Raw genomic sequence first — 7,248 nt, 5'->3', positions numbered from 1 at the left:
AGTGAATGTGATATAATTGTATAAGAGTGATCAGATAGGCAAATGTTTTAATCAAGTTTTTATTTGTAATATTTATAAATTCATATACAGTATTTTGCTATTTATTATGTAAGAGGATAGTGCAAGTTTTAGTGTTGAATGTCTAGTAATTATTATTAAGAAAAAACATATTAAAAAATCTAGTAATAAAATGGGTGTTAGCCTTAATTATTATTTTAGCATTCAGCAGGAAGTTTACTGTATGAAACTGGAAATATTCGAATAAAGTAGGCAAGTTGACATACTTATATAACGAATTTTTATATAAGTTTTACTGTATTTAGACTAAAATTCAGATAATGCTATTTTGAAATATTTATAATATTATAATCAATAGTTAATCATTTATTTCCTAACAGATAACAATATAAACTATTCTAAATTCTAAAAATAATTTTAAATAATGTAATGTATTCGTTACAAAATATTAAATGTCAAATAATTTTTTAATAAAATTATTAATTCTGGAAACTATACACTGTATATAACATGAAATATAATTAAATTTACAAATGAAAATAAATCGCTTCTATTAAAAATTTTAAAAATGCAAATTAAATATTAAATATATAAACTAAAGTAAAACGTAATTATTTATTTAAAATTACTATTATATTTAATGAAAATTTGAAACGAAATTTGTGATAATAAAAAATAGCAAAGACGTTTCTCTAAGGTTTTATTGATCAAATGTGAAACAATGACCCGAAAGAACTGTCGACAAAACGAGCTCATTCATTTTATTCTAACCAGATCTAATCAATAATACGCCAACATTATTCATTCTTTTCGCAAAGTGATAAATCAATAGATAAATCAATAAATTTCTTCAAAATAAATGAACATTTGCTGGACTTAATAAGATCTTTAAAGGGTCGAAAACATTAAAAACAAAATCTACTGAATTTCATAAAGTGTTCTATAGTTTTGCCTTGAAAATCCATTTATTTTCCTAAACTAATTGTTCTTATATAATAAAATTTCAGGCGTTCTCATTTTTATTAGATGATTCGACTTAACTCGTTACTCAAAGTTCTGAATAAATTGGTATTTTGTACCCTTGAGTTATTTATTATTATTTTTTTTTTAATCGCTACAAAATAAATGGATCTAATTATTATAAACGAAAACGTGGAGCTGAGATATTTTTAATTTTAAAACTAATAAATTAACTAAGGATACAATTATTCTAACAAACGCTATGTAATGCTTGGTTAGACATAATTGCTGTCACGCTAAGTTGATTGCCTATTTTTTCAATCTGCGGTAGTTATTGTAGGCAGAATTCGTGAAAACCTTGGCATTATTATCCATCAGAACAATTTTAGATAAGATTCGATTGCTAGAAAACAGAAAGAAACATTATTGAAGATGCACAAAAACAAAATGAGGTCAATGTGTTGTATAGCATGTTCATAATCAAAAATGAGTGATCTTAGGTTCAGTTCCTATAGATCAGACAACTTGTATATTCCGGCTGAACAGGAACAGTAAGAAACTTTTTCAAGAATTCAAAAATTGTAGACGTTATATTAAGAATGCCTAAATAAATCAAGTAAGTTTAAAGTTGATAAATTAATAATTTATATATGAATTAAGTAGGTAATAATTCGTATATATATTTTAAATTCATTTATTAACACCTTTGGCATCCGGCCATGAACAGGATGTTAGAAATTCAAAGTAGTGGATTACGTTTCTTTATATGTAACTTGTCCAAATAGAAAGCATTTCACATTCTCTACAAAATTTTTAAGCAATATAAATCATACAAATTGTCGTCATTGTCATCATACCATTTTATTTTATGATAGTTACGTAATGAAAATGAATGACAGCTAAATAAATATTTTTACTTAAAATAATCGTTTTGTTAGCATAAGCGCCTTTTATTTTGGTATTTCTATAAATAAAATAACTTTTTAAATATAATACTTCAATTTTAAGATTATATTTTATTATGGAGAACATAAATGATGAAAAATGACATTAAATAAAAATGACAAAAAAATGTGATAATGACTATGAACTAGTCATTAGTCATCACTTTAACTTCATTATTTGGTCATTAGTTTAAATTTCAAATGTAGATAATCCATTATTAAAATGAATAATTCACATTTACAATTATGTGAAGTACCGCAAATTTCAAAATTCAGTACTTTCAGTTAATTTCTTTACTTCGTTTATTAAATTTCTACTGTATATGTCAAAACATTTAAAAAAACAAATATGTATAGGCTAAGAATCAAATTTACATTAATGTTAATATTTGTATACATATACAGTATTACCATTATATTACAGTATTTACTTATACGGTAATATAATGATTACAATGCTTTATTATAATTTACTGCTAATTTTATTAATCATTTATAAACAAAAATTTTCAACGGCCGATATATTCTTAAGTTCTGAGGGATTCGGGATCGAATCCGGCAGCCGAAAAACCCCTGGGATTTTTCGTCTCGCATATGTCAGGTCCATCCCTCACCACCCATTACAAGCCTGGCCGAACCTGGCAATAAATATGAAAAAAGAGGGTCCTTTTAGTGTCTGTAAAGTGGAGAGTTGAAAATGAAAACAGAAATCATGTAGGAGACATGCACAAATAAAGAAATAAAAACATTTTGATTCATTTTAAGCTCTTTCATGCAGAAAAGAACTGATATTTACTTAAAAGAATTTTGAAAAATATGATAATATATATAAATTTATTGAATGAAAATAACGTTGGAACATAGAAAATTTTATTATTAAAATATTAAAAATTCGTTACAAGATTTTATAAATTTTTAATGTCTTTATCGCGTTGCTGCCGCTAAGAAAAAGTCCATAAAATTCAGTTATTTCCTGAATGTGAAAATTATAGCATGTATCTTTAACATTTTAATTCAACTTTTTTTTTAAAACAATAATAGATATTTCAATTAAATTTCCATTAAAATTTTTGCGGGATGATTTCAAAAATGGATACATTCGCAATTCTTTTACAATAAATTTGTGTGCAACCTTGACACTCAGCACATACTTTATTTTTATTTTCATATAAATTTTAATTTTATTAAATGTCTATATGTTAATTAAGGTAATCTTTTATACTACGTGACAAATTTACTATTAGGCCTGCTAAAGATAAGAGTAAACAGGACAATTGCCTGAGGAATATCATCCAAAGCAAAAACTGTTTTCTTTAAATAAACGAATTTTACCAAGGATATTATTATTTTTAAATTTGTCTTTTTATAATAATTATGTATAATATGACCGTCTTGCTTATGTAGAAATACGTGAGCCGTTCACAGCCCGGCACACGTATTTGTAAAATTTAACTGACTCGTACAACATGGAATTCATATAAAACGGAATTATCAACAGTGTTATATAGTGTTAACAGGGGGGTCGACTGTATACAAATCTTATAGTTTTATAATTAATGTAACGTCTTTATGTTACATTAGAAGAAATAATCTACAATTTGAGAACATTTATACGCAGATGATTTTTGTTAAACAAGATTTGTAATTTGGTATATCATTTATAATCATTACAGTAAAAATTACTTTTATATTTCAAAATTCTTTAACTAGCAGGCATTGTCAATTGCCAATTAAATTGTTATTTTGCGGAACACGAACTTGGATCCTTATGTTTTCGGTATAAATTTCCTTTCCGTTCTCATAGATTAATGTAAAATCTCGCTGAATTGATCTATTAAATTATTTATTCTATTTCTTCGGATAAGTTAATATCTTTTCTATGTTTTTTTCTCTTTGTTTCATTTGGAAAACTTAGAAAATGGAAATAATTTATCCAAGTATTTGATCATTTTATACTTAATATGGCTTATACTTAAAATAGTTTATTTGAAATTTATTGAAATATCCGTTGAATTCAAAGAATAAATAAAGTTTACATTAAAAATTTAATTTTTTTCTAGTGAAAATTTCAATAGAAAACTAAATAATTTTTAAAATATTTTGAATTATCAATGCTAAACGTTGAGTAATCATTTTATTTTATTATTACGTTGAAAACCATTGAATTGCTTTCAGTTTAACTAAAATTCCGAGTAGTGTAACTTGTCCAAATAGAAAGCATTTCACATTCTCTACAAAATTTTTAAGCAATATAAATCATACAAATTGTCGTCATTGTCATCATACCATTTTTGCTAGAATAACATCACAAATGTTAGTCTGTTCAGCAAAACTTTGCAACTCACTAAAATGTTTATACGAAAATGGACACCTGAGCATTGGTTAAATAACTCAAAATATAAAGGAATAGAAATGAATCAGCTCATAAAATAGTTGCATTTGTATTAGAATATTATCTTCCAAAAGATACAAATATACATGCACATAACTTTTGAAAAACATGTTTGTGTTTTTAATAAAGAAGCCAAAAATATTTTTAAAAATTTAAGAAAACTTGAAATTTAAACTTACTTCTCACCCATCCAGAAGAGGGAAATGGATTTATATTTATAGCATTAAAAAAACCTCAGAAATGTTAAATTTTTATTTTTATCAATTTTTCTATTAAAAACACATTTTCTGTATTATTGATTTGTAAGGTGTAAGGTGAAACACCCTGTATATAAAGATTTTCTGAAGGTACTGTACATGCCATCTGTAGATGAATAACAGAAAATCAAACTCAAAACATATCTAATGAAATATCATGAGAAACCTTAAAATATCTTCATCACTGTAATGAATTTTTATAGAAAATTTAATAATCTGAAATAGAATGTAGAAGTGAATAGATGCTTTTTGATTGTAAAAATTTATGGTTTTGATTTAACTTTATGAAAGATTTTTTAAAATTATCAAAGTTCTATGACAATTTGCCAGAAAGTATAAGTTTATATAAATATTGCTTAGTGCTCAATAAAATGTCATGATGAAAGGTCAAAGATAACAATGTTTTTTATTTGCAGAATATCCAATGTTTACTTTCTTTTTTAGTAAATTCTATGAAAAAAAAAATTATATATATAATATACATGTTTCTTGGAAAAAAATCTATTTAACTATTTAATGTTTTATGATGTTTTTTATAATTTATCTATATATATAAAAATGAATGTATGTGTGTGTGTGTGTGTGTGTCTGTCTGTCTGTCCTTCATGCATTACCACACTGTTTATCCGATTGTCGTGAAACTTTGGGAAGTTAATATACTCCGGCGAAGGTTTGTGGCATAGTACAATTGCCATGAAACTTTGGAAAGTTTTTTTTAATTTTTTAATACACTCCCGCGAAGTACATTTATCCTACGATAGATGGCGCGCATTTACACGAGCATTTGCGCACAGTGTGTTGATTTCGATTTCAAATTGTGAAGACTATTTCCTCCCTTCAAAAAATATCTCTATATATGCATTTGTGAACTGTTATTTATGATATTTATAATAATTTTTGTTTAATCACTTTATTTCAACTGTTTTTTTTTGCTAATTATGTATTCGCTCGAGCTTCATTAAAACCTTAACTGTACCCCGAACAACAACCAAAGTTGTAGGAAGAAATTCACGTATTTTACCGATCTAGGTATCCCCCTTTTCCAAATTTTAATATCGACTCAAAATAATTTAAAAAGACAAATTACAATAAAACGGTTTATTATCCAACTATCAGAAATTTCACAGCATGCCAAGGAAGAAAGGAAGGAGCAATTAAATAATGAAAATTATAAAGGATTTAAAAATATATATAAAAATGGGGAATATCGCACTTCTGACAATCGCAGCGAGTGTGTGGGCTAAATTTGGAGAATCCGTGCTTCTCNCTTTGAGAGCAAATTCCAGATAATAAAAAGTAAAACTCTTAAAATTATAATTTGAATGTCAAGAAACAAAATTAAATTTTTAATTTTATAATTAAAAGATTATAACTATAATAATTTACTTTAAATGTAATGAGATAGGAAATTTGTAAAGAGGAAAAAAATTGTAAAATACTACATAGGATCTTAAATTGATTTATTCTAAATTTTATTAATCTCGAAAATTTAATTTTTATAATGTTCCAGTTTTTACATATGCTGCTGGTATTTATCTAATCTGGCATTATTTATTGTCAATAATTAAAATTGATTTATTGCTTTTTATAACTGAAATAAAACATTTTATGATGATAATCTCAGAAATTGTCATTGGTATCCTTTTAGTTGAATATATTAAAAATTTATTAGTTTTACTGTTATATAAATGTAGTTTTTCCAATTATAGAAATAACAAACATAATTTGACATATTAGTTTTTGGGTTTATTAAGTATAGATATTTTATATACATTCTAAAGCATAAAATTCTATTAACTAAAATAAAAATATATCTTTTATTTCATTGAATTTTATATTTAGAATACCTGTACAAATATCATGGGTCAAGTTTGTAATATTTGACAAATCTGGAAAAAGTTATGTTAACTAAACTATATTGATAATTTTGAATATATCTAATCTGTTATACAGAACCATGTTTGCAATGAATTACATCAACATTTAATTATAATTAATGTCAAAAAAAATAATAATTGAAGTGACTTAAACATATAAAATAATATGAATGGTTTTTTAACATAAATAGGAGTAACTCTAGGGTGATATTAATCTAAATTTGTTCCAAAAGTGATAAAATATGAACCATAATATTTTACTTCATGAAATATTTTTAAAAATGAATATAATCTGTACTCTAAATAGTATAGTTTACGTATTATTTATTTAGTAAAAATTAAAACAATTATTATATTAATGTTTAATAGGAAATCAATAAAATATAATAAATAATTTATATACTTCCTTATTTGTTTTTCCTTAGGAAGAATTTATCAATAAATTATGTATTAGCAAACTTACATATATTTATTTTTTATTTTGGCAAATATTTAAGTCATAAAATTGTTATCAGATTAAAATTTTAAAATATTTAATATTTCTAATTTGATTTGAATAATTCCAAAGACAAAACAATATGTATTTTTTTTTAATTTTTGTTAACCGAGAATGCAGAGAGTTTATTTTTAGGATCATAAAGTTCAATCAACTTATCAAAATTCCTCCAAGATAGATATAATGTATTTATTCTAATTATAACTTTTTAAAAAATTTTAAATAATTTCTTATTTTTTATTATTATTTTAAAATATTTCTTATATTTATTTTATTTATACTGTCAGTCAACATATAAATTTTT

At 24.2% G+C, this 7,248-nt stretch overlaps 1 protein-coding gene across 1 annotated transcript in view; it reads left to right on the top strand.

The window, feature by feature from the left end:
* The first annotated feature begins 1,173 nt into the window (after positions 1-1,173).
* The window catches only part of LOC111620770 (serine/threonine-protein kinase DCLK1-like), a 63,419-nt gene continuing 57,344 nt past the window's right edge, over positions 1,174-7,248 (top strand). Inside the window, exon 1 of the mRNA XM_023362770.1 lies at positions 1,174-1,594. The gene's annotated coding sequence lies outside the window, so the exon portion shown is untranslated. The remainder of the gene's footprint in view (positions 1,595-7,248) is intronic.

This window comes from Centruroides sculpturatus, unplaced genomic scaffold, assembly GCF_000671375.1.
Source record: "Centruroides sculpturatus isolate CEXI.00-Female unplaced genomic scaffold, Cexi_2.0 scaffold204, whole genome shotgun sequence".
In the NCBI taxonomy this organism is placed as follows: domain Eukaryota; kingdom Metazoa; phylum Arthropoda; class Arachnida; order Scorpiones; family Buthidae; genus Centruroides; species Centruroides sculpturatus.
The sequence above is the reverse complement of the archived record's forward strand: the minus strand, read 5'-3'. Positions and strand labels throughout refer to the sequence as shown.